At 40.3% G+C, this 23,402-nt stretch overlaps 1 protein-coding gene across 2 annotated transcripts in view; it reads right to left on the bottom strand.

The window, feature by feature from the left end:
* atxn1a (ataxin 1a) overlaps nucleotides 1-23,402 on the bottom strand; it is a 101,603-nt gene that overhangs the window by 31,551 nt on the left and 46,650 nt on the right. The gene's annotated exons all lie outside the window — the stretch shown is intronic.

The following is a 23,402-nucleotide window of genomic DNA, read 5'->3' as shown; positions in this document are numbered from 1 at the left end:
CTTTGTCTCAATCCATCATGTCCAATCCATGAATCAAGCATGCTAAAATAGTCAGAAATGGTTCAATGTAAACCACATTAAGTAACTGTTATGTACGCGCGTGCCGTTTTTACGTTGCCATGTGTGCTTTAAGGTTTTTTTCTGTATTGTAACCTTAACTACATTGCATTACATTAATTTAGCAGATACTTTAATCCAAAGTGACTTACAATAAGTCCATTTAACCTACACAGCTAAGAGCAAGTTCAATGTTCAATGCTGTAGTGCAGTACATGCACATAAATGACCAAAGCGTACCTACAAGTATTTGTGTACGTATGTGTTGCAAGTCTACCTTACTCAGTGTGTTTCACTGGGTCTAAGAGATGTTTTATGCATGTCGAGTTATCTACCGGACACTGTCATTACAGTGAGTTAACAGGTTTGCCAGTACAGCTGAATGTAGGACATAGTGTGTAAGTGACTGAATGAGTGGTTTACACACTTAACAAAAGACTAAAGTACAGTCTTTTATGTGCATGTCCTGCTGTTGTATTCTGCCACAATGGGTGGATGGGTTCACAATTTTTGGCCATTCATTCGTTTGTGGTAATCTACTTCTAGTTTAAAAGGTGATGATATTCAACATGCTTAGCAAGTGTTCTTCTTGTGAGTGTTTCTCTGTACTTGACAAGATGCTGGCGGGATTACTCCATGAATACTTTTGTCCGCTCAATTATCACTTCACCTGTCTTTAAGTGCTCACATTCTTCCCATTGTCTCTTCGACAAGTGTAGTCAAAGAAAACAAATGTTGTCCACCCACAATCCCAACGGCTGTTGCCGAATCCTTTGCCTACTGTACAAGTTTTGCCTAACAGTGCGGTCTTGTTTTCAAAAATGGCTGTAGTCTGTGCAACCACAAGGATGTGGTCCAAAGGCTAACATCAGCAAAAGATTTACTCAAAAATGCCTCTGAAGGTTGCATTCCCAAAAAATGGAGTTAAATGCCAAACTCTTGCCGGATAAATGTGTGGTTAAGGTAGATCTGGGTACAGAACATGATGTTCACATCATATTGCTTGACACTTAGAATGTGTGTATTTATAAATAGTTTTGCTTGCTCTTAATGGACTTTTACAGAGAGATGAGAGAGATGGGAACATCTCAAAGCCTTTGGCATTCAATTTCTCTTTCTATTTGCTTCAACCAATTACACATCCTGTAGTACACAGTTCACCATTTATCATAAATATGACAGACAATCACAGGAACACACACACACACACACACAAAATACTTTGGGAGCTGAGGTAGTGTCTGACAGCTGTTTGGTTGGCTGAGGCAGAAGAATGCGGTGAGTCTTTGTGTGTGTGTGTGTGTGTGTGTGTGTGTGTGTGTGTGTGTGTGTGTGTGTGTGTGTGTGTGTGTGTGTGTGTGTGTGTACTGAGTGACTGACCATCACTGTAACGTAAGGGAAATGCCTTCCTTAACCACAACCCCATTTTCCTAGACTCCAACATATCTGTCATACCACAAGTGAGGAATCAGCCCTCTTTGAAGGTTCAAGGTGCTCAAAGCAGGGAGGAATGCTATCTTGGGTGCACACATGTCTGGAAAGAGCAGTGTCCTTTTACTTACCACCATCCTTTATCTACCATTCCACACTCGTTTGCTGTGTTAGTGGAAGTGTGTACGTGGCAGCTGTGGGATGTTCAGTGCCATAACAAAAATTCCTGTTGCTGACCTGAACTTTTTTTAATATCCATTTTTATCATACACTGTTGGAAGGAAGGAAAGAAGAAAGAAATATCACAAGCAAATACAAATCATTCAGCAAAGACAAACAAAATAAAGGTCAACATTTCCAGATTTACAATACACTCTCTTTCTCCCTCCACTTCCCAACTCTTTCCAACCATTTATAGCCATTCTCTGCTTAGTAACCCTCCAGGCTAAAGCTCAGGCGAGTGACAATCAGGGATATTTGCAATCAAACCACACTGTAACAAGAAAGGTTGCTATTAGAAACTTAGAGTGAGCTACAGCCCACTGGTACACATCATAACGTTTTACTGATGGAGGTCTTACTTCTCACCCACTCTCTTCAATGAGAACTGACCTAATTAAGGACATTTTTTAGTGGGTATATTAAAAGTGCATAAAATCCATGGTTGTTTGGTTATGATGCAATAATATGGATACAAGTTGAAACACCCAAGACTCCTGCTGTTGGTGCAGGAGCTGATCATAGTCTAAATAAACCTGATTGAATGCTAACATCCAAAGCAAAAGAGGGAGAGTAATGTTCGACTTAACATTCACAGACAACTACAGTAACAGTCAAACAATTTCTTAGACTAGAAACAACATGTTATAGGTAATACACACTGACAAACCTGAAATAAAGACTGGCCAGGCAATCAGAAGAGATGATTACATTTTTATGAAATATGACATTAACGCTGGGGAAAGAGCATAGTGTTGCTGTCCAGTGAGAACCATGTATTTACTCGTCAGCCTAGACCCTAATGTCTGATTAGTTGTCTAATCAGCTCAAGGAAGCATCTGTTGCTTTTATAGCTAGTGCACAACTATTTTATAGTAATGAACGTCCATTACATTCAAGCCATTGCCAAATGAGTTGATACAAAACTAATTAAGCCCATCAGCTTCACAAAACTCTCTCTGTATTTCTCAGTATGGCTAGGTTTACAAAATAGCGTAGTCCGGCAACATTCGTGCGCAGAAGCTTGAGTGATGCGTTTTAAGTCACTGCTAAGAAAGGACAACAGCAGCGTTCAGCTTTGGAGACGAAGGGGAAATAAAATTACAAGATAATTAGGTCTTCTAAAGAGTCCATCATGTATGTTTGGAGGAGGGGTGGACGTGGTGTGCGATCAACGAAGGCTTGCATCATGTGGATGCGCCGATAGTGTTGTTGTCATTACTAGAATTCCTCATGGGGGCGACAGAAACTACGCACTATAGCTTTAAGTTTTCTTTCACTTTCTGTTTTCACTTGTTCCGCACATTCACGGACACACCGTCACTATTTCAACGCCCAACATCTTCTCTATTCATTACAATGTTCTGAGCTTCACTTTGTGAGGCTATACAACTTCACTTGTGGGTGGAGCACACACGCACGTCCATAAACGTCCCAAATAAAGACAATGGGTTGAGACAAATCAAAGGCTGTGTGTGTGTGTGTGTGTGTGTGTGTGTGTGTGTGTGTGTGTGTGTGTGTGTGTGTGTGTGTGTGTGTGTGTGTGTGTGTGTGCTTCTGCGTAAGAGGGCATGCTGAGAGAATAGGAAGCATGCTTTCTGTGCCAACCCTATCCTTGGCAGTCAAACAAGGACACTCATGCACACACGCACACACGCATTTACGCGAGCACACACACACACACAGACACATACACACAGTGCTTAATATTTTTAATTGGCCACTGATTTGCCAGTTAGTGTTCTTGCCACTCTCTTCACCTCACTGTGCTGGCCCTGTGCCCTGCAGCCTGGCAGAGACACAGCTGGACACAGAGTCACAGTGTGTGTGTGCGCGCTTGAGTGTGTGGTAGTGTGTTTTTCATCTTGAACGCAAGAGTGAGTAGGTCTGTGCATGTGTGTAGGTAAAGGTGTCATTTTAAACAGATACACGTGTATCTAATGTAATACACATGTGCTTGTGTATGCGCAATTGAAGGAGGCTCAGTTTCATGGACAGATTTCTGAAATTCTCTCAGGCTTTGTGACAAATGTTCATTTCAAGTACTACATCACTCAATTAAGTCTTCATCTCCTCAGATATGCTGAGGTCTCAAAGTTCTGCATTTTAGGAAACATCTTCAATGTTGTGCACTGCTATTGTGTGGCTGGAACACACGCATTTCTTCTTTTAATGATTTTACACCAAGGCCAAAACATTTTCTACATCAGTAAGGGAAGCACTCTGCATTATCTTTACAGCAATTGAAACAACACACATTCAGAGTTTTCGGCACACTGCATAGTCTCCAGGTTTTCATGGAGAGTCTGTGTGACAAAACATGTGCTGTAAATGTCTGTTGTTCAGTGTTAAATGCCACAATACACTTGAGGCTCTTAAAGCTCACACAAACACACCACGTGCATTGTGGCATGTTTCACCAACACATTGTGAAGTGTGCACCATGGTGTTGCTCCATGGCTTATAATGTGTGACTGTGTGTAACCACATGAGTGTGCTGTGGAACATTTTGGTAAAAAAAAGAAGAAATAAATAATACAAAATACACTCAGACAACCTTTCAGAGTTAAATTATAGTTTACAAAAGTGCACTGTCTGAGTGTCAACAAGGTGTGTGTGTGTGTGTGTGTGTGCGTGCATGTGTTTGTGTGTGCGTGTGAGATTTATGTAGCCCATATCATAAGCAGATTGCATCCTCACCTGCAGTATTTTGCAAAGCAACGACCATCACCACTCATTCCTTTTACACTCTGCACACACACACACTCAGACAAGTACAGACACACACATACACACACACACACACCCAATGAGCAACCCAAGGTCAAAACAAAGAGGATGAGATAAGTGTGTGGTCTGTGTGTATACGTGTGTGCGTGCTTGTGTGCGTGATGACATCATTACTAGAGCAAAGCACTCGCTGATTGATGGAGAGAGGGGTTGTTAAGGTCGACTGCTGTGAGCTCATTGCCCAGCAACCAGACAACCTTGCCACTGTGTGTGTGTGTGTGTGTGTGTGTGTGTGTGTGTGTGTGTGTGTGTGTGTGTGTGTGTGTGTGTGTGTGTGTGTGTGTGATCTCTGTCCTGCAGCTCACAGGTAGGAGGGGTCAGCCCGGCACACACACACACACACACACACACACACACACACACACACACACACACACACACACACACACACACACACACACACATGTGTAGCTAGACAGTCTGGTCCTCATCTTGAATACTAATAGCAGTTACTGCTGTGTGATAACTGCTTCTAATGCTGCAACAGAGTTGACTAGGCTTATACATTTGACATTGGAACAGTGATAATCTACAATGTCTGATTATCACACAATATATACGATATACAGTACATACAATGAATTCCACATGTAAATACATTATGTAATTCAAACTGTGCACTGGATTTGCAGAAATGTAATAGCTGTCTTCTCTCTGAACTGAAGGCAGGTTCTGTCTGTATTTTCACCAAGCAGAGCTCAGACTCAGAAAACAGTTTTTTATTGATGCATTTTTTGAGTTTTGGGGCTGTGGGTGGTAAAAAGAAAATTATTTAGCTGGTGTTTGTTGGAGTGCGTCATTCTCTGGGTTCTGTTCTGTTCTGTTGTTCCATATAAAAACTTATCACAGTTCTCTTTTTTATTTGCAATCGGTTACCTTTACCTATGTCTGGGGCATTTCTGAGGACAGATATGGATAAAATCAAGGGAAAGAATAAAGTTTTCTAGTTCATCTTTTTTTTCTCTTTCTTGCTAGTACAGCAACTTTGACTGACTTGTAAGGAGATAGTCTGTTCAACTTTTCACACATACCCTATCAGTTTACCATTCTCACACATGCACACGTACACGCTTCTCAGATGACCACTCATTGAGAAGCAAACGGAGAAGACACAATACTAACATCACAAAAAAACTGCAGCTCGGCCTGCTCTGATGTCAATGAGAAGTTTGAAATTCTGACAGGAGCTAACAATGACTAATCAGGAGCTAAACAGGCTAAAACACAAGTACTTTTTTATAACAACAAATGTATCAATGAAGTAGGGCTGGGCCATATGGAGAAAATCAAATATCATGATATTTTCTACCAAATACCTCGATATCGATACCGCAACGATGTTGTAGTGTTGACTATTGGTGCTTTCACAACATATTTACACAATGGGAGATTTGATAAATAATCATCAGTAATGTGGATATAATGACTAAGTGGGTAAAGGCAAATAATAGAACAGTTACAACAGGCTGGTAAGTTCAGAAAATCACATCATGCAGCCTTTAAAACCAGGAAAAGACAACTTTTCATTTTATGATATCCAAAATATAAGACGATATCTAGTCTCATATCACAATATCGATATAATGTCGATATATTGCCCAGCTCTACAGTGAAGGTTCCCATTGTATCCCAATTGCAAACATCTGTTCAATCATCATTTCTTCATGCCTATAGTCAGGAAGAGCCATGCATTATTTGATGGATAGATGGATTTTGAGGCCAGGTATAATGCGTCCAAGAGTTAAGAAGCACTCAGCACAGCTGGAGGCCGTCTCATACAGTCCTGCAGCTCTATTAACAACACTGTAAACACACACTCATTTTAGTATCTTTCCAGAAAGATTACAACAGAAATGCTGTCTTACTTGTGTCTTTGAAGAACAGGGAAACAAGAAAGATGCTTCGATGGTGATAACAATGATTTGATGGTTAGTTATACGTGGCTGAAATAAAAACTATAATTGTGTACTACTGCTGAGAAGATAGATTGATACTTCTAAAGTGGTATGGCTCAGGTAGTCACTGTATAGCACAATGAATAAAACATGTCACTGCCAAGGTAAGGGGAGTTTATTTTTTACTGAGATCACATATTAGAAAATTAAAAATCTTGTTGGCAAAGATATGAAATATATTGCTGATTGTGGCCCAATTTATAAATGGGGCAGCAATGCAGCCTCATGGTTAGACTGACCACCTCATAGGGGAAGGTCACAGGTTAATGCAATGTGTAATGTAATGTGTTCTCTTAAGATGAGTCGCTCTCTTTTTCTTTTCCTTTTACATAAGTGTATCAGCTAAAATGTAAATCTGGGTTGTTGGTTACATGGTGGGTCACATTTTATTAATGAGTACTTAATAATGTGGATGGTAGCCAAACTTGTTTTCTGTCTGTAAAGGAAGTGAGAATATCAAAAGTAGTTAAACCCAAACAAAAACACACTGCACCGCTGCAGAATGAAAACATCTTTTTACATAAGGTAGATTACAAAAGAGAGACAGAAATGAACAAAAATGCAGTGGCAGATGAGGGTGGGGTGATAACAGAGAGAATGAATAAAAGAAAGAGACGAAACACAAAAGAAGAAACCGAGTAAAACGAACTCGTCTGAGTGTCTCTCTCTCTCTCTCTCTCTCGCTCGCTCTCTTTCATTCTAAGATCTTCAAAGGCTAATGCAGCGCTCCTGAGACGCTGCTACCAACACTTGTGGGACACGCGCACACACACACACACACACACACACACACACACACACACACACACACACACACACACACACACACACACACACACGTAGTAAGTACACCCTGCTAGGAGACAAGCTCTGTGCTACCCTCCTCTGAACCAAAGTAATGATACACAAGAAATTCAGACAGACAGACAGACAGACAGATGAAGGGAGAATAAGAGAATAAAAAAACAGATGACAACAAAGGAAAAAGGAGGAAATTATACAAACTGTATTAAAGACTTGTGTCGGGTGAACAGCTGCAGGCCTAACACTAGTCGGATATGTTTGCAAATCCAGTACACAATACATCGTGTGCATTTAGCAAAACTCTTAGTACCATATCATTAAGATAATAAAAAAGCACTGCTCTTATCAATGATTGCAACCACGAATGCATGCCAATGTCATCTTTACTCACATTATTTTTTTATAATCAAAATAATTTCTGTGAATCTTCAAAGAAAAAATTACAGAAATAAAAGGCAATGCAATATAGAAACCTTCTCTCTATTAAGACAGCCGACAAAGGTTCTGCACCTTTGCCCTGGGTGAAAATTCACAACCTCACATCACTGTATCTCCTCTCAGTGCTTAGAAGATGAGTCTGCAGCATGAAAATGTGCGTTGTACATGGCGTTATCACCAATCTGCACGGCCGATAAAGTCGGACTCATTATTTGCTGTGGTTGTTGCTGGGGCTGCTTGGTCTGGGGAAATAATATTCTTGCACGTCTTGTTAAATGTGTTTCTCTTCAGTTCTTTTACTCGCCCGCATTTTCTCTTTGTCTCCGTCTTTCACTTCACAAACCGCCTCATTCTCTCGTCTCCCTCACAGCCTTTTTTATTGTTGCTTTTCAAACTCTGTCACTCTGTCTCTTACAGTGGCTGTAGGCTATACATATCTTGCTTTTCCTCATTTGACCTTCCTGCTTTCCTCTCTCCTCCACTCCCCACACTTGCTGACAAAGTGTTAGCAACACTGTGCTTACTCCGTTTTTGATGAAAACTTGAGTGTTGATGCAGCACATCCTCTAAGTTACTGCATGCAATAACCTAAGATAGCAAGGGAATTTTATGATCTGGTGGAACAGCTGTTTTTAACTAGGTTTTTACAGGACTCCTGGGGTGAATTGTATACAACATGGTACCTGTGTTAGTGTATAAAAGAGTATGCAAACAAAAAATAGTAACAGCAGTGGGGAAATAAACGATGAAGCACGAAAGAAATAGGAGGGACAGATATGAGAACAAGCAATCATACACAAATAGGCTGTTGGATTTTCACTTACTGAAAATCTACCACACAGAGGCACTTTAATGGGCGTCATATTCCTTTAAGGAGTGTCGGTTCTTTTTCACATTCTCATATCTATTTTTAACTCTGTTGCTTTTGAGGATTCTGCTATATTTACATGGGAACAATGCGTACACACATACGTACCGAGATGTCCATACCTATGCAATCACACACACACACACACACACACACACACACACACACACTCATGCACTCCCAATGGGTGATAGTGAGCATGCTTTTCCTGCTGTTTGTAGTTCAACAGTTCAGTCATGCAGTTCAAATGGCAACAAAGACCCTTTTTGCACTATGAAATATTGTCTTAAACATCTATACAGTACTACAACTCAAAGCCCAAACTGTCAAGAAGATATATATATATATATATATATATATATATATATATATATATATATATATATATATTAATGCTTGTCAAGAGAGAGAACTGGCTGAAACATTGTAGTGACTACAGTATGTAATCAGCCTTGGAATGTAGGGAGAGAAAGACAGCTATCACTTATCAGCAGCTTAGATTGAAATCACCCATCCATAAAGATATACTGTTTCTAGCAAATACCACAACTGATTCTAGCATAATTATATTTTCCATCATTATACTACAGAAGCTTAATAGGGTACATATCTCAATGGTACCTTCCACACAGACAGAAATCTTTATACGAGCATGTGAAGCTTAAAAAGGTCTTTTGACACGTCACAGTAGGAAAAGCGCAGGTGTAAATCATAAAATCAATGTTGGCTCAATTCCGTTTAGCTGCTTCAATTTCAGGGTCCAGGTGAATGCTGGCTCACTGTCACACTGTGGCAATATTAATGTTATTAGTAAGACCTGCGCTTTTCCTACAATGACAAATCAAACTGTCTGCTGTGGAAAGGAGATAATTAAATGTGTGTATATACATAATTTTATGCATATGTATACATCACAACTATTCCCTATTTGAACCCATATTCACCGTGTGTGACTTCAATTTCATTTATTTGTAAAACCTTTCAGTGAAGATGCTCTCAGGATGTTTAATCCCTCATCTATCAAGGTCGTGTTGACGGTCTGGGCGAGTGCTGTTAAAGACTGAATATGTGTAATGCATTGGTTTCGTAAATGTTGTGTGTGTGTGTGTACATTCTGTCCTCTTCATTGGGATAGTGGAGATATTTTATTAAGTTCATAAACATAATGCACACCCACACAGTCTCTCTCTTTCTCTGGATTAAAGTCAACATGACATTAAGGCCCTGTAAATTTGCCTTTTTATATACCTCTTTCCATTTCCTCTTTGTCATTCTCTTTCTCCAACTATCCATTCCACTTGCAACCTATTTGATATTCATCCCTCTCTCAAGCTGTCCTCTTTTGCTCCATCCACTCTTAATGTCATACTGCATACTAAAATAATAAATCAAAAACAATTTTAACCTCTATAATCCTCACTGGCAAGATTAGTAAATGTAATAATGTATTTTACCAATAATAATACCTAATTTACCAAGTAAATAGCAACAAATGTTCATGATTTATGTCTCATTTATGTTCTCATCTCTTCTTTTACTACCTCTTTATAACTCCCTCCACTGAGTTCTAGTCTAGATTTTTCCTTTCCTATCTTCCTCTGCATAAAAATCTCCCTTCCTCTCCCTCCCCTCTCTCCAATCACTCCCTTTCCATGCTGTGCTCATCCTTCCCACTTTCTTTCTTTCCTCCCTCCCTTCCCCCATCTGTCTCTCCCCACTCTCACGGTCCTTCACCTCCCTGTATCCACACAGCACAGCTTCCATCCACCCTGACTTCCTTCACTGTCTGTCGTTCAGTAGGTGAGGTAATCCCGGTTACAGCCATAAAATCTCCCCACACACAGATAGACACAGACTCGTTGAGCATAAACGGTGTCATCATAAAGCTGACACTGCTATCATTCAGAATTATAGTGCTGGGGAGAAACACACCTAGAGATAAAGTGAAGGGTAAATGTGAGAGTTACCAAACCGTGTGTGTGTGTGTGTGTGTGTGTGTGTGTGTGTGTGTGTGTGTGTGTGTGTGTGCTGAAGGCTAGAGCACAGAGCGAAGCCACTACAACAATTTATTGCAGTAAATCCAATGAAGAGAAAACTCAGTGTTTGACTGGAGGGAATTTCCTATATGCTCCATTTACTCTTAGTGCAACAACCTCAGTATGAGTATGTGTGTGTGTGTACGTGTGTGTGTGTGTGTGTGTGTGTGTGTGTGTGTTTAGGGGATTCCGCAGTTTGCTCTGCTCACTGTCTCATTACATCATCACATGGTGCTCTGGGCTCACTCACACACAAAGACACACACAGTGTAGCTGGTATACACACAGATAAAATATGTGTTAAATGCAGCCCTGTCTGTGTGTTTTTGTGTGTGTGTGTGTGTGTGTGTGTGTGTGTGTGTGTGTGTGTGTGTGCACGCGCACTATAATGAAGTCATATGATTGCAGAGGCACACTGGTTGACTCTCAAAGAGCTTTTATAATAACTTTTCAATATGACTCTTATTAATGCTTGTCAAGAGAGAGAAGCCTGAAGGGTAGGAGAGAACAAGGGAGGAGAAAGATAGAGGGAAGGTGGAAAAGAAAAGAGAAGTAAGACAGAGTAAGCTTGAGGAAGAGAGGGACAGAGAGAGAGAGAAAGAGAGAGAGTGATTAAGTGAGTGAGTGAGTGAGTGAGTGAGTGAGTGAGTGAGTGAGTGAGTGAGTGAGTGAGTGAGTGAGTGAGTGAGTGAGTGAGTGAGTAAGTGAGTGAGTGAGTGAGTGAGTAAGTGAGTGAGTGAGTGAGTGAGTGAGTGAGTGAGTGAGTGAGTGAGTGAGTGAGAGAGTTAAGGTGTCATAATTACTATACATCCATTGTGCTCCATCATAAGTAGAGAAACTAAAACCTGCATCAGGGCTGGTTACATTCCACAGGACCTACTAGTGATTAAATACAGACCGTAAAACTGAAGGTTAAGCCAAAACAGTGACTAAACATTCAGTGGCAAAGATCAGAGTAAATCAATTAGAGGAGAAAGAAACAGAAGAGGAGACAGACAGAAAGTAAACAAAGTAAAGCTGAGATAAAACAGAGAAGCAAGTGTGCGAAGCTGAGTCAAAGGCAGACAGAAAAACAGACAAAATTAACAGCAAGAGAGCCTACCCTGAGTTTGTTCCAAATTTGTGTGTGCAGGTGTCAGACGAACTGACAAAATCACACAAGACTTTGGAACTGTATACATTTATTAATGCATGCCTGCTTCACTGCAGCCGTGCTTTCATGTTTGTGCTTTGACGTGGTGAGTTAAAGAGTGACTATAATTGCAAGTTTCTCTTTTGCAATGCAAACCTAATGCTTCCTAACAAATAAGAAGTAAACCATATTTGTGTTTCTATATTAGGTTAACATAAAAGCCATTGGACCGCCTAACACTGCAAACTAGTGTTACAAATAAAGCTAAGTGAGTGAATATGTGTCTGTTTGACTGGCTGGCTGGCTGGCTGACTGCACAGCTGTTTGAATGGCTGACGGCCTGGTTAACCAACAGCTGTCTGACTCACTGCACAGCTGTATTACTGGCAAACAGGCAAATTATTTATCCATCTCACTGGCTGGCTGGCTTTTTACTGAACAGCTGTCTTGCTGACTGATCAAGCTGTTTGACTGGCTGACTGGAGGTTTCCTGACTGAATACGTAAATGACTTCACAGCAAGAGGACTATCCTACTGACTGAGTACCTGCATCACTGGCTGGTTGGCTAATAAAGGACATACTGTTAAAAGTGAAAAGAGGACAATGAAGTGCACTATGTTTCTATGGCTGTGTGTGTGTGTGTATGGACAGAGACTGCATGTCTACATCTGTGTTCACTGCCCGAATGAATATGTGTGTGTGTGTGTGTGTGTGTGTGTGTGTGTGTGTGTGTGTGTGTGTGTGTGTGTGTGTGTGTGTGTGTGTGTGTGTGTGTGTGTGTGTTGCTTCTCCATGCACAGGGATGCTCTCTGCTGTTATACAATACACATTGTATAACAACTGGCAGTATGTGGGCGGCTCCCACCATCTGGAGAGATGCAACCCTCGCCGTGCCTGACACTACACACACGTATATGTATGTGTGTTGTATGTGTTTTTTTGTGTGTGTTTTGTGTGTGTGTGTGTGTGTGTGTGTGTGTGTGTGTGTGTGTGTGTGTGTGTGTGTGTGTGTGTGTCTACCCTGCAGCTACAAATAGATACAGCATCATCTACAGTAGTTAGGTTCCTGGGTTCATGTTTTTCACATGATGGATTAAAGGAAAGTCACTGAGTGCAATCGTGTATACTGTGCATATACTGCATGTTTTGCTGCGTATATTACGACTGATACTATTTTGTTCATCCTGATAAATGCTGCAAAATGTATTATTTCAAAAATACATGCATCGATAATTGTATACACACACAGGGATTCTTTATTATACTTACTTTATGTGGCAATGTCCTCTGGGGGTTTGACAGCTGACAACAGAAAGTGAGGACTTCGTTATCTGGCTTAGCAGGAGCCAAAGTTTCCACAGAGATGGACTCAACTACACAAACAGCGTCTTGGAACTCTTCGTCCACAAATAAACAAAGACACGCTCAGAGGAAGACATACAGTGCACACGCACACACACACACACACACACACACACACACACACACACACACACACACACACACACACACACACACACACACACACACACACACACACACACACACACACACACACACACACACACACACACACACAAGTAAATAAGGTGCTGAGAGAATCCACTCCATCAACTCCAAGTCAGTGCTCAACATTGAACTGTTGCTATGGAGAGGAAAGCATGGCTTTCCAGTCTATTTAAGGTAACCAATGTTAGTTATTTCTTTTCACTGCATACATCAGAGTAAAGAAAACAGTGATAGACAGGGTGCGAACTACGGGGGAGCTAAGGGGAGCTCGGCTCCCCTTAATAAGACATGGGCTCCCCTGAAAACATGATTTGTGAAATTTTGGGGGGTCTCTAAAAATATTGACAATGTGTCATTTTGACGTGCAAAAATGGAAAAATATTCATTCATGCATGACGGCGATTTAAACTTAATTCACTTCAATAAAGATAACTATACATGCTATTCTTGTTATGAGCATCAAGGCGTGGCGGCGCTGTGGTGTAAATTCAACTCATGTTTAGCACATGTTAACTCAAAGATTGGCAGAAAAAATATAAACATTGGAGGCCATTAATCGGCGCGCAAAGTCCTTGAAATCCATTCTGCAGTAAGCATCATATAGCCATGGCAAAAAGAAAACAAGGCAGTTTAATTAATTTTGGTCTTACTAAGAAATTGTGTAGCGATGACGTCAATAGCACGACCGATTCACCTGCTGCAAGCCCTGTTAGCACACCTCCCACCGGGGTGACAACGCAAGAAGAGGCTGAAGAAATAATGTCCTCTCTGGCTGAAGATGATCCTAACCCCTCTTGTTCCTCTCTCTGCTGTTAAATTGGAACAGCCAGCAGTGGAAAGACTGGAATAGCCCATATACATGGCTGTTTGTTAAGGATGGAAGCTTGGGGTGCGTTGCTAAGGTCTAATTGAACGGAGGAATTATGTTGTTCTTCGGTAGCCTGAGTAACTTTAACCGTTGTTCATGTGAAATCTCAAAGACAGCCTGATGCTTTGTTTATAGACTATTTGTGGCTGGCTGTTTGCTGTTTGACCTATCTTTTCCTGTCGATAAAGTATAATAGGGTAAATCCTGTAGTGCATACACTTGTAGCTGTTATGTATCTTTGTAAGTCATTGTAAGTCGCAAGCGCACGACCCCCCCGCCCCCCACCCGTGGGGAAAAAAGTGGGCTCCCCTGAAGGCCACGGTATAGTTCGAACACTGGTGATAGCAAGCATTGCGAATACACTGTATATCAACTGTGAGATGCTTTTTAATTCTCAGACTTTATTTTGCCCTCCCTGCTGCTACTATCAGTTTACCAAAAATGAATGAAGATATCTCACTGCAAATCATGGCTGCAAAATGGTCACTCATTGTTCCTCAAAGTGTGGCAGGTAAAAACATTCTCGGCTACTAGACTGCAGTTCTTTGTGTGCTCTCCCACAAGGATTGGCATTTTGTCTTTGTTGGTTATGTTGTCAAATTCAGGATGTTTGTATTCAAATTTGGGGAAATATTTAGTTTGTTTGTGCGTTTCAATTGGTGATGTAGTTTATTTTCTGGTGTGTTATAATCTGGTTAACTCTAATTGATTTTTTTCTCAGACTGGTCCTGAGACAGAACAGGGCTAGAAAAACTAAGTGTCAGGACCAGCTTGCAGGGTTTCAGGTTATAGGAGTTACCGTTTTTAAGATGAAGCCAATATTTGATTGCTCGTTTTTGAATTTTGATGAATAATGGGTATTGGCCTAATTCAGCTCTGCAGGCATTGTACATATTTGGTTTTTCTGTGCACCTGCGAGATGCTTTTGCAGAACTCTGAATGCCTCTAAATAAGTCAGCTGTTACTGTCTCCTTTCAAATATCAAAGCTTTTAGTGATACGTAATAACACAGTTTGCCCAGTATTTCTGCTCAGCACACAAAGTTCCACTTAAAGCACGAGACTGCAGTGTACTGTTGTTTCTCTTTTTGTTTGCACGGAGCACATACTGTATGTGGACAGCATATGTGCAAAAGTGTGTACATGCACATCTGCATGTTCGTGTATTTTTGTGTTTCAAGGTGAATGTGTCAGATCCACACAGTAAGAGAGGTGCTACATTGCCTCTGTTTTTAGCACACGTCAAAGGAAGTCACTGGAGCTCACATCCTGCCTTCTGTAATCGTGAATCCCAGATCACCTAACTCAATGCTGATAATTATTAGAGTTTAAAACTTTATTTGACACCCTTAAGTCTGAGGTGTTCCTGTGGTTTATATGAATATATGGTTGATATATTTTACTCCTATGTAGTGTTAACACTTCGAAAAACTGAAATAATTGACATTCATTTCATCTTATTAATCAGTTTCAGATATCTACAACAATATTGTACAAGGGTTATTTTGCTACAGGTTTTCAGGCCCTCTAAGGAGCTGCTTCACAATTAAACTTCCAAAGGGAACCAGTGTGCTTAGGGACCTGGACACACACGGAAAAACATTGCCTTTTAATACAAGTAGAAATAATTAGAATATATATAATATTTTTGCTGTCTTGAAAGCCATAACTCAGATCAAAACACATACTGACTTTTCAACTCCACGGTTCAGGTATTAGAGATGCTAATTGTATTCTTCCTGCTTGTCAGGTAGTAGCCACCCATGATGTTAAAAAGCAGGAGAAGTGTGAAATATGTGGACTTAAATACTTAATAGAAATAACTTTTTCTCATGCCCTCACTTCACAAAAAGGTGGTTTTTTATGTTTTTACACGCAGGTGCACAGATGCACACACACACAAACCTTAAGAGAGAGACAAAGAGAAAAAAGGAGAGTCTCAGACAACAGCACAAAGAAAAGGCAATTCCAAAACAAGCAATGGCTGTAAACACAGTGATTACACTCTAGGGTTACGTGAAATCTTTGAAATATTGTGACCAATACAATAGTTTCCTTATTAAGTTAAAAATGTGGAATGAAAACACGTTTGTCTCCAACCCTTTTTTATCATTGAATAAAATATGCCAAACTTCACAACATCTCTGTTTAATGCTGGCTTAACAAAAGCAGCTGTTCAAGAACTTCGCCAAACTAAACAAAATGGTGAAAAAAATTAGCAGCATTTGCGGATTCCCTAATTGAGATAAATATCCTATCAAATAATAAATAAACAAGACAAAGCATCTGATCAAGCACTTTCTTGCAAACACTTAAAAGTTTGCAAGAAAGTCCACCATGGTCACATTTCGATTGATACTCTTTGATATTCAGTCATACAGTAGAAGTCACACGACCACTGCATATATTAATATATCAATGAAATGACAGTAAGTGCATTGGTGTCTTGAGCTGCGGACAACTAGGTCTTTCAGCCTATTCATAACAGGCAGGCCAGGTTTATAGCTCGGAATTTGCGAGTGGCAATCATTTGCGAAACGTGTACAAAAAGTGTTTGCAAGAAAGCTTTTGCAAACAGGCCCAAGGATTACTGAATTCACTGAGCTAATGGCAGCTTACAGTTAATGACCATGGAAAAGTAAACTCTTGGTAACACCCAGGCCCTAGCAGAGCACACAGGAAGACCACCGCCGTTGTTACGTCATATTTCATCCTCACTACTTCCCCTTTCACCTTAACCCCAAACAAGAATTAGTTCCTACACAAGTCCCTGGGGCCTGTATAATGAGGCCTGTCCTGTACGTGTGTGTGTGTGTGTGTGTGTGTGTGTGTGTGTGTGTGTGTGTGTGTGTGTGTGTGTGTGTGTGTGTGTGTGTGTGTGTGTGTAAATGTATACGCACACATGTATGTGTACGAGGCTTACATGCCTTTCGATCCGTCTCTCATTTAAGACTTCTGTGCAGAAACACACACAGACATACACACACACAGGTCCGGAGAGGTTATGGGAAAGAGTCTTTGGCTGCAATTCTAGGAGGGAGGGAGTGAAAGAGCGAGAGAAGAAAACAAGAGAAAGCAGAAAGCAAACAGGCTGTAAAACATTTATATGTGTACATAAGCTGAAAACATACCATTCATTTTTTCAAATTTGATGAAAGGCACATTCTGTTTTTGTCACACAATTAAAAATAAGGCTCCTCTGGATTAGATTTGACTAAAGCTGAATTTTAATGTAGAGCTGGAACCAATGGAAAAATACCAGGGAGGTGCCTCATAAATAACGGGACCAATGACAGCTCATATCAATATTGAAGAGCAGAGAGGACAGAGGAAGCAGAAGAGACATGCGGGGAGAGCTGGAGCGAGATAAGAAAAAATGCCTCCATACCAGCAATGCAAAGACACACACAAGATTCCTGTTGATGGTCTTGATTTCGTTTTATTTTAATGATACAAATCTTTACGGTATATGGCCTAAAAGGTAGATTTTTAGTGTTCTACATGATGACTGCAACTAACGATTATTTTATATATTATATTATATTTTCAATTAACCTGTCGATTACATTTTCGATTAATCAATTAAATGTTTGGTCTATTAAGTGTAAGAAATATTGAAAAATGGCCATTACAATTTTTCCAAAGCAAAATTGTTTTCCAAATCACTTATTTTGTGCTAAAACAGTCAAATATATTGCGTTTCCTATCATATAAGATAAGGAAAAGTGTATCTTCATATGTAACAAAATGAAATTAGTCATTGTTTTGGTGTGTGGATTTTATGACTAGAGAGAAAGAAAACAATCTTCAAAATGTCATCATGTGAGTGCAAACCCTCCTTTGTATCTAACCTGGCTGTCATCTCGGTCTTTTTCTTTAAAGCTAAAAAATCTTCAAAAAACACAACTGCTGCTATTCAACATGCTCAACACAGCATGCATTCCCTGTAGAGTGCGCTGGTTATTAATGCACCATTCATAATCTCCTGTCACTAAAACAGGATGGAGACCTGTCTTACTGCCAACACTGAGCCACAATATACATCTAACCCCTTTCAATATTTGAAATGAAACTAAATCTATACAAACAAAAAGCACAACTGCTGGCCAGCCCACCATCTCACAGCTATCCTCTATCCGGGACGTTTATCCGGAGGTCTGTGTGACAGGCAGGGAGAGACAGCAGAGGGCACAGCCGCTGTCAGTGATAAGCCCTGGGTGATAAACGACAGAGGTGAGGGAAGAATATGTGTAAAAGTATTTTCCCACTGGTTCCTACATGTCTGTGACTGCGGATCAGTCATTACCAGTGGGTGGTATGTGGTGTAGTAATCTGACCTGTGTTAAGACTCTTTGGGATGATGGTGGGAGGTAGACTGCATGTGTGTTTTACCATCATCTCTTTCTCACCCTGTCTGTATTTCATACGGTGTCAAAGAAGGCAGATACTCCATTACCTGGCACATATTGTGGAATTTGTTCTGTATGTCTGAATGATAAATGGTGCTAATAACAATAAAAGAATTGATCTAAAAAAAAAATCTGATACTCCTTGGTGAAAAATACCAAAGGTTAAATCAGAACCTGCTTGGACTATGTTTTATAAGCCACAGTTGTCTAAAAATGTTCGGCAATTAGTGAATTCTTTTTCTATCAATCGTGATCCCCAAAGCTTTAGAAATTGTCCATTCTGTGTACAAAGAGAATTTTTTTTTTTTTTAGATAGTTTGTTCTTATTTAACTAATTAAGGGAAGTGTTAACATACGTGGGAATTGAGAAATTATGTTGTCAATTGCTGTTTTCAAGGTCAAGAATGAATTTCACTCTCAATTTTTAAGCCAACATGGATGAGATGGAGATTTCAACATCAACAATTCCACAAAGTGTTGGCAACTGTTTAAGTGAACATGTTTTTATTTTTATTTTATAGAAAAAGCAAAAAGAAAGTTCCCTTTTTGACAAGCAAAGATGACAGTTTATCTTAGTAGGAAAAAAATAAAAGATATAAATACCTAATAAAATGTGGTATTTTACTGTAAAGGTGCTCTTTTCTTATTAAATAATGCTGATAGCCAAAACTGTGTTGCATTAATGGGAGAGGCCAGTATACTGTAACTAAATATAAAGTATTTTTCCAATCTCTGTGTGTCCTTCGGTATTTGCTTTTGCAAAACTGCTAGTGAGGGGAGTTGGGACGACGCACAACAGTAAATAATGACTGTCTCAATGCACAGGAGATTTTAGACACAGCAATAGCAGGCTGTAATATGGGCCAAATCTTTCCCCAAGGACAACACTGGATTAACCAGTCAACATCACTCAAATCTCACACACACACACACACACACACACACACACACACACACACACACACAAGCACACAAGTGCGTGGCACTATCTTTGTGGGGACCCGTCATTGACATAATGCATTCCCTAGCCCCTTACCCTAACCTTAACCATCACAACTAAATGCCTAACCTTAACCCTTACCCTTACCCTCACCCTAACCATAACCTAATTCTAACCCTAATCCTAAAACCAAGTCTTAACCCTCAAACAGCCCTTTAAAGTTGTGGGGTCCAGCATTTTGGCCCCACAAAGCTGTCCGGACCCCAAAAGTATACTGTATTCCCAGTTTTTGGACCCCACGAATGTAGTTAAACAAGACCACACACACACACACACACACACACACACACACACACACACACACACACACACACACACACACACACACACACAGAACTACTTGTTCACAAATCAATCTAACTGCTTATCTAATAGAGGAGAAAAATAAAATAAAAAATAGAAGGAAGGAAAGGGGAAGAAACAGAGGGTGTGAGAAAGGAATGGAGAGAAAGAAAATTCTAATTTTTAAGATCTAAAGAGGGAGCAAAGAGAGGGAGATGGAGAGGAAGCTGAGCAAGAGGAAAGGCGTTTCAATAATTCACAAACTTCACTTAGAATAGAATCTGTGCCAAAACTGGACCTGTGTGTCCTCCACACATGACACGTCATCATCACTCATAAACTCGGGGTGTTTTCTGTGTATGTGTGCAAGAGCTTGCAAAAGGGAGTAGTGTGTGATTGTGTGTGCACGGGTGTCTGAGTGCAGCTCTAGCGACTAGCAGACTTCTATTAAAAGGAGTAATGTAGATTCATTAGTACAGCTGGTGATTTAAGAGGAGAGGGGAAAGGGCTGAGACAGACTGCATTACATATATATACACTATATATATATATATATATATATATATATATATATATATTAACTCAAGTTTACAGGGTTTGGTTTGTTAGTACCTGAGTGGGACAAACAAAAAACATAGCAGCCTCAAATCTACTAAAAATACTTTCATCCAAAAGCTGGCAACCCCATGGCTCCTAAGTGTTTAGCGCGCGTGTGTGTGTGTGTGTGTGTGTGTGTGTGTGTGTGTGTGTGTGTGTGTGTGTGTGTGTGTGTGTGTGCAACAGAAGTCAATAGTCCTAAACGTAGAAACAGACAGATATTTTCCTATGAGTTGGGCAGACTGCATATGGCTCTCTGCATGTGTGTTTGTTTGACTTCCTGTTGCATTAGAGAGCCATGTCTGATGGTTTCTTCATGGATTTTCGTGTGATGGGATGATTTGCATGCACTGTCCGGTGCTAAACACTTTCCAGGAATTGTGCAGTTTCTCTCCAATATGAAACAAAGATAGAACAGTGGAAGGGAAACCAACGCTGTTCCCTGAAAGCAATTACTTGAAATGTCAACCAGCTGAGGATAACAAGCACAAAATCGTACTAATTTGTGGGTAAAAAAATATTCATCCTATATATAAAAAAAATTCAGCTAATCAGGCTGCAGATCAAATAGACCAGATGGAAAGACGAGAGAGCGAGCGCAAGAGAGAGCAAGTCACTAAAGGTATACATGAGGAGGAGTGCGTGCGCGCGTGTGTGTGTGTGTGTGTGTGTGTGTGTGTGTGTGTGTGTGTGTGTGTGTGTGTGTGTCTTCTGCTGTCATTCACGGTGACCTGCAGCAGCGTCTCGGTTATGTAATCCTTGCTGTCAAACCTCCTTACCTCACACCTCCACACACGCACGCACACACACATAAATACACACACACACACACTGATTGCGCCTTCAAACAGCTCAGAGGTTATTCTCGAGGCGTGGTGAGAACACGCTGCATGGTATCTCTGCACAAACAAGACAGGAGCGTTCCTCCCTCCTGCAGCACGTACACAACTAACGAGTGTAATTAATGGTTCAAGTCTGAGGTCTGCTAACATCATTTATACTAATGCTTCCATTATTTTAGGGAAGACAACCTATCAAAATCCATTTACATATAAGTCTTCTCAGACGAATGTGCAGTACAGACAGAGTCATTATTAGGGTGTGTCACAGTAAGACGACCCATCTTCATATTCATGGCATTCTGATTTAGACATGCTTTTGATTCACTGTCCTTTTATTATTTTGTATGGTTGCAAACTCTTTATTCTTTATGAATGTGATATTAAGGCAAATCTATCCTACACATAGCGAGGGCGCTGTGTATGTTAATGGAACCTCTCACCCACCAGTCAACACAGCCTGCAGTTGTGTACAGCGGCAGGCTCACACCATTGTACTGCTCTGTGATGTGTACAGCACGTTCCCTATCTAAGGCTATCACAATACTGTATGAAGTCCCACCAGAGTGTAGTACCACACACAGCACTGAACTATTGCTGCTGATAGGAGCCGTGTTATACGAATGCATTCATGAAAGGTCTGGGGATTTTAGTCCAACAAAGACATTTTATTCACAGGAGAGATGATAAAAATATGTAAAGGACTGGAACGATTTATTTTCAGCTACTGATGCTACATGTAGAATTTCTTCAGAGGCCAAATCATTTGTTCTAGCAAAAGTTAGATACTGTGCACTTTCACATGGGCCGATATGTAAGGGTCTGGTCTAGAGCTCAAACGATTAGTCTATGATTTGATTGCCACAACAATACTTTGTTTTTGGTAATTGAATAACCATTTTGAGTCACTTTTTAAAAAAGAAATATTTGCTGGTTTTAACTTCTCAGGATGTGCTGTGCATCTTTGTCCTACATGACAGTATACTTAATATGTTTGGCTTTTGGACTGTTAAGACAAAAATATGAAGACGTCCTTTTGAGGTCTAGGAAACTGTGATCAGCATTTTCTTCTACTATTTTCTTACATTTTATTAAAAAAAAAGGATTAATTGATGATTTGAAAAAATCATCTGCTAATTTAACGATAATGAAAATAATTCTTAGAGAAATCTTCGAGAAAGCAACAGAGGTAGAGTACTTTAAAAAGTAGCGGAGTGTTTTAAGTTTGAAAATCTCTCAGGTAGCCGTGTTGAATCATGTTGGCTGGCTATCACTCTGGATGATTCCATTAAAATCCCTCAACCGAAGCCCATCTGCCATTGTTATACCATTCAGGAAGCCACTGGGTGCTACCTTAGTCCAAAGTTCACTCCTTTCCCCCAAGGGAAGGAAAACTAGTTTGGCTCAATGGGCTATTAGCCCACACCTCTTCATACATTACAGGGTTGAGTACAGGAGCATGAGTGGAGAGTATATAGGGATACTCCTAAGTGGCCATCCATCAGCACTGCCGTACAGACTGCGCCGATAATTTTGTGATGGCAGGAAGGCTTATAGCACTGTACAGTACAAGAATAATGGTGTGGTATTTTGAGACACCCAACCAGAATCCCACAGCAAAACCTTCATTTACAGATAAGGGATCATTTTAGCTCTTCAAAAAAATAACCAGACTTATCCTGCCGCTACCATAGATCTGAAAATTTCCAAAGAATAATATACTGTGTAATAAATTGCTGATAAAAAAAATACATTTCTGAGTACCACAGACACAATACACATTTCTAATATGTTTGTGTGTGTATAACTGTAAGACTGGGTAGCTACATACTGCATCACTAGCTGGCACACAGAGAGTGGGAGGCATTGATTGGAGCAAACTGCTAAGGTATCATCAGATCACGAGCATAAATGTGCCAACCCACTTGCCACTTAAGAAAATGAAATTGACATTAATAATACTAAAAAAGCAGAGGCTGCTAATGTCACAGTGATGCTAACTATGAAAGAGAGGGGAAGACAGGAGATTGTTGCAAAGTCAAAAGCAGAAATAAGGACAACACAGCAGGATGAAAGGGGGCAAAATGAAGGGAAAGTTGACAAAGAGGTAAACAAGAGAAGAAGATAAGAGAGGCAACAGGGCACAGAGCCAAAGTAGCACACAGAGA

This window comes from Perca fluviatilis, chromosome 13 (genome assembly GCF_010015445.1).
Source record: "Perca fluviatilis chromosome 13, GENO_Pfluv_1.0, whole genome shotgun sequence".
Lineage (NCBI taxonomy): Eukaryota > Metazoa > Chordata > Actinopteri > Perciformes > Percidae > Perca > Perca fluviatilis.
The sequence above is the reverse complement of the archived record's forward strand: the minus strand, read 5'-3'. Positions and strand labels throughout refer to the sequence as shown.